This window comes from Ictalurus furcatus, chromosome 14 (assembly GCF_023375685.1).
Source record: "Ictalurus furcatus strain D&B chromosome 14, Billie_1.0, whole genome shotgun sequence".
NCBI classification, from domain to species: Eukaryota; Metazoa; Chordata; class Actinopteri; order Siluriformes; family Ictaluridae; genus Ictalurus; species Ictalurus furcatus.
In genome coordinates this window covers 21,883,887-21,890,196 of record NC_071268.1, presented here as the reverse complement: position 1 = coordinate 21,890,196, position 6,310 = coordinate 21,883,887, and positions in this window count along the sequence as shown.

Genomic DNA, 6,310 nt, shown 5'->3' with positions numbered 1-6,310 from the left:
TTTTCAAATTTTAGCTAGTGAACAGGTCAGTCACACAGGACTGTTTTTTTTTTTTATTCTTCCTTCTATCCATCCATCTATCCATCCAAGGTAGAATGCTAAGAAATGTTGACCCAATGGGTTTTGAATCAGAAAGCAGGTTATGTGACTTAGCTGGGTAAGTTTACTCAGAGTTAACGCATAACCTCAACTTTCGGTTCCAAAAACGGAGGTAGCGTTTAGGGTATCTAAGTAGCCATAGCAACTTGCTCTCTGAACATAACCTGGTCCGGAGCAGGTTATGTTCCAGGATTAATTTGTTTCAGAGAGCTAACGGAGCATAGCGTGCCCTTTTGAAGAAGATCCTGTGGACGAGGAGGCACGGATTATATGAAATCTTTTTCATATCCAGATGAATATTTGCGGGAGTGTTACCGTTATTCGCGTGAATCGTTAATTTATTTAACAAACCTTTTGAAACCTCACATTGCCAACACGACTCATCGTGGATCAGCACTTAACACCGAGCACATTTTATACATTGCCCTTCATTTTTTTGCCACAGGGAGTTTCCTGTATATAACATTGGTGATGTAGAGCATGTGGAAATGGCAACGGTGTGTAGGGCCACTCATACAGCATGCCTTGTTGACAGTAAACATTGACAGTAAAGTGTTATTTCCAAATGCCTTTTTCAAATGCTGGCAGTGTTTATGGTCATCTTGAGTGTTTAAGGATGTATCAGTAACAACTTTAAAAAAAAAAAAAAAAAAAAAAAATTTGTACTAACATGTTATAAATATATTTTACCAAGCCACTTATATCATGGGAGGTTGCTGACTCTGATGAACAGCCCCCTGGAATCTCATCGACCATGGGTTGCCCTTGATTAAGGGACAGTGCCAGCTCCTCATCCGTAGTGAGTGAAGGTGGTGGTGGTTGCCCACCCATTATACGGGCCTCAGCCTTCTTCCTGTTGGCTATATAGAACCTAGAGAAAAGTTATTATAGAAGGTATGCCAAAGTAGTCAGGTTACAGTTTAGGAAATTGATTAAATATTACCTTTATGGAGAACCAGCCAGGGTTCTTCTGGAGACTTTGACTGTCACACTCGCTTCTTATTTTTGTAGCAAAACCCATCAGCCTTCATTGTGTTTTTCTCTGAAAAGTGTCTCTTACGTAATATGCTGCTTTCTTTACTGACATACAAACATTTTTCTGTAACATTTAATTTGGTGCTAGAAAACTAATGTTTGGGAACCTAAAATATATATATTTTTTTTTATTATTGACTCAATAATGTAGAAGTCATAAAAAAAAAGCTATGACAAAGCTTGTGCTAAAAAAATAGGGTGCCTAAAACCTTTGCACAGTACTGTGTATATATATATATATATATATATATATATATATATATATATATATATATATATATATATATAGATAGATAGATAGATAGATAGATAGATAGATAAAATTGGCTTATATTTCTAATAAGCATGCATTAAAACCTCTAACTCCGCTCCGCTAATGTATGCGGCTCGCTTTTTCTCACCCTGGGTTTCCATGGTAACTCCTGAAATCGGCGATCCGTTGACAATGTCTTTATGCACTTACCATGCGCACGCTTCTGAGTTACCAATAGGAGGTTGATTGAACTAACTCCTCACAGGTGATCTGGAAGCAGAAAACCCAGAGTAAGCAAGGTTTGGTTTATCAACCTAGAGTTCAGGGTTTATGTGATGGTAAGTTAACCTTGCTTTCTGGAACACCCCCCCCCCCAGGTTCCTAGGACAGATTGACAGATCATGAGTGCAAACACAGCTGTCTTTGCTGTAATCCTGCAAGCTACTTTATTTGACTTGTAACAATTGTCCTTGCTCACTGCAATTTGGCTTCAATATCCTGAGAGACGATGAGCAGAGCTTTCTGTAATTAAACAGTGTGACAGGGGTTTTATTTACCTTGAGGTACCTCACCTCTTCAGCGTGCTTGTTTTTGTGCTGGACCCTCTATGTAAAGTTTGTAACAAAAAAAAAAAAATCAGTCCTTTCTTGGAGCACAGTCATTGAAACGTTTATTGTCTGAGCAAGAAAAATGATGAGTGTCATTGGTACCATTATATTCCAGCTTGCCCTTTAGAGAAAACAACACCAAGACAAAACTTAATTGATAACACTTAATATATGACCTCGGGGAGCCGTGTGTCTATCAGGTAACAAACACACACAACAAAACCTGAAACTCTAGCAGGTACTTACTGTAATTGCTACATCTGAAATCTGAGAGCTGCTAAAACTAATGGACTTTCCTAAATGAAATGGGAGTTTAATCACATTCATGCTAAATCATTTTGCATGGAATTGCAGTATAAAATTACTACAAAGACAGTGTAGTTGGGGACAGAATAGGCACAGCTGCAGAGTCTCCAATTTCATCCTGAGCTCGGGTTACTGTGTTTCACATGTTCGCCCTGTGACCGCAGTGGTTTCCTTCCACCTCCCAAAAACATGCAGATAGATGGATTGGCTAAGATCAGTTGAACAAATGTTTGTGTTTAAGACAGGCTGGTGTTCAGTCCAGGGGTGTGTTCGTGAGATCGTCCATCAGTCCAGACTGTTTGAATGACGAATGATGTGAAGGGAACCTCAGAGGTTCTTTGGATGGTTCCTTAACTTCCTGAAATGGATTTATTTGGAAACTTTTCCAGAGTATCCTACAAACATTTGCAGCTACAGTGGCAAGTGTTGCATCATGGAGCCTACTTTTTTTTGTCCAGCACTTTTCAACTGTAATCTTACAATATGTCTGCAGATTTACATTCTAGTGCTGATTAACTTTTAGTTTAACTAATGGAAAACATATATTCATTAAGACCTAAGCCAAAATTAGAGTTCAAGAGTCAATTGAGAGTCTCTTGATCTTCAATAAGGGATGTACAAGGGTTTGAATGTGTTCAGTAAAGAATAAAACATTATGTGACATGATATTAAAGGAAAATAATCAACTTCTGGGTGCTTCCATTCCTCTACTTCACGTTAGTGCATGTCACACCAGCCAAAAGTTGCCGACACGATTTGCCAACACGTACCCTGCATCCAACCATTTTCCATAATCTTTATGCTATACAGGGTCGCAGGGAGCCTATCCCAGGGAACTCGGGACACGAGGTGGGGTACGGGATGCCAACCCATCGCAGGGCACAATCACACACACACACACTCACACACCCATTTACACACTATAGACAATTTGGACATGCCAATCAGCCTACAACGCATGTCTTTGGACTGGGGGTGGAACTGGAGTGCCCGGAGAAAACCCCCAAAGCACGGGGAGAATACTCCATCATGAAGACTTTCACATGGTGGAAAACAGCTGTTACAAAGCACTGACACCTCAGACTTAAAATAACAATATATTTTTAAAAAATAATCTCTTTAATTGGGGCAATGTGGCTTAGTGGTTAGCATGTTTGCCTCACACAGAGGTTGGGGGTTCGAATCCCACCTCTGACCTGTGTGTGCAGAGTTACATGCTATGCCCGTGCTTTGGGGGTTTCCTCCAGGTAGTCTGGTTTCCTCTACCAGTCCAAAGACATGCGTTGTAGGCTGACTGGCATTTCTAAAAATGTCCTTAATATGTGGTGATTGTGCACTACGATGGTTGGCACCCCTTCCAGAGTTCCGCCTTTTACCCCGAGTTCCCTGGGATAGGCTGCAGGCTCCGCTGCGACCCTGTCGAGTTCCATAACTGATATGGAAAATGGATGGATGGATGGATGGATGGATATGTTTAATATTAAGCTTAGATTATGTGGAACCTCCACCATACAAGTCCCTCTGAATTAGTAGTTACAGAAATGATAACGCATTAAATCGAGTGCATTAATATAAGCCTGTGATCACTGGACACTATTGTCAAAGCTGAAAAGCAATTAAAAAACCTCCTGACTAGATCTGAAGCAAGACTTCTACAGCACTGTAGTCCTCATTAGACGATGTGTTCCACTGCTTGAATTTGTCAGAACTATGTAATGGCTAGCTTGTTTGACATTGGAGAAGAAGAAGGTTCTTTCTGTTTGATCAGATTTGAAGCTTCAGGAGAAAGACAGACAGAGGCTCATTCAACACTTATACCGTGCGAGCTTTACAGGAAGTGGGATGCTGAACTAAAGATGTCTCAGATGATGATAACAGAAAGAGGATTGGACAGTCTTTCATTTTTGTGGCTTAAAAATATAGACCTTATTTGGCTTGAACTTGAGGCTTATTTGACTCTTTCGTTTTTGTTAATTCTGATGCTTATATACTGTGCACTTTCTATTCTCACATCCCTCTTACCTTAAAATCCTCAGTGCCATAAGCAAATATGCTTATATTCACTCAGAACATGTGCTATTATGGCTAAAACCATGCCTTGGTTGGATGCGGATAGCTTGAAGGCATCTAAATAGGCAATGTGAGATGGAAGGCAGGAATGGTTTAAATACCTCCTTTTGTCAGTAGTGGTGCTGGTATAGGCACACATCCCATGAGCCCTTGCAGCTGATAATGAGAGGTGCCTGAGGGGTTGTAGGTGAAAATGAGAGGCAGAGAGAAAGAGGGGGTATAAGGATTGATAGGAACAATTGGAGAGGTGGTGATGTGGGCCATGTGAACAGTGAGATCCTTTTTATTGTTGACTACTGTGCCGTTTTGTGCCATTTCGGCTTGTGTCTCAGATGATTATTCGTCCTTTTCTTATGCTGCCTCATACTTGATCAGTATCAGTCTCCGATCTGAGCCGCCAGTGATGGTAGTAGGTTTGAGAGAAGAAAGATTTCATTTTGGTCAAATTGATTGTTATCACTGTTGTGTGGATGCGCAAGGCCTGAGCTGAGACACATGAAAATCCACAAGACAAAGAAATACCAATTTTTGCATTGGCGTAGTGGTTAGCACATTTGCCTCGAATCTCCAGGGTTGGGGGTTCAAATTCTGCCTCTGCCCTGTGTGCGCGGAGTTTGCATGTTCTCCCCGTGCTTCGGGAGTTTCCTCTGGGCAATCCATTTTCCTCCCCCAGTCCAAAGACATGCATTGCAGGCTGGTTGGCGTTTCGAAATTGTCTGTAGTGTGTGAATGTGGGCTGGGTTGGCACACTGTCCAGCGTATACCCACTTTGTGACCCGGAATAGGCTCCAGGCTCCTCCGTGACCCTGTGTAGGATGAGTGGTATGGAAAATGGATGGATGGATGGAATTTAAAGCTATTGGATATAAGATTTGGGAATACAATCTGGATGAGATGCCAGTTCATCGCAGAGCATCACACACACACATATCACGCACACATCACGCACTCATTTACACCTAGAGGCAATTTAGCATAGCCAGTCCACGTACTGGTATTTTTTAGCAGGGGGGAGGGGGAATGAGAACCCAGCAGAAACCCATGTGGATACATGTGAAGCTCCATAAGGAAGTAACCTGAGCTCCAGGTGCTGAGGGAACCTACTGGCATTATATATGGTTTGGGATGCAGCCATGCAAGTATTCCATCTCAAATACATATAATTACATATAATTATCTGCTGTCAATGTTGCTGTCATCTCCACATTACAGAAGCATTATGAGCTTCTGTGCCTTTCAGTTACTTAGTACCAGCCAAAAGAGCAAACATGCTTGTCTTTAACAAGATTGTTAAAAATCACTCTGATGCCTGTGAGTTCAGTCTCTGATTCGGCATACAGTGTGTCTGTATGCTCATTCTGCAGAATGAGCTAACCATCTAACGTTAGTCATCTAGCTAAAACACAAGTTTTCTCAGTAGTTCTCCCAGCTATAATCTCAGATCTCTCAGTACTCACGGCTCATGCTCAGTCCCACAATGCTTTGTGCAGCTGTGAAGCCTAAACGGACACACCTGGTCGTTTCAGTGTGTGTGTTTAAGAACATCTTTGTGTTCTTCATCCTGTCGAACATGCAACATATGCTAACATTATCACACAAAACAGAGCAGAGAATTAAAAAAAACACTGATCAGTAAAAATCCAGACACCAAGGGTGAGCAGCACCCTTCACTGATTTTCATTTGGCCAGATATAACACAGACTGGAGTGTAAAATCAGAGAGAAAAAAACACACCAGAATACCAATCAGCTGGATGTTTCATTCTGAGTAAACGCTAGAGACTGTTCTGTGTCAAAATTCCAGGAGATCAGCAGTTATAGAAATTCTCAAGCTAGCCTGTCTGGCACCAGCAATCATTCCACGGTCAAAATCACTGAGATCACTGATGAGATGATGAGATTTTTCCCCATTCTCATGGTTGATGAGAACATTACCCGAA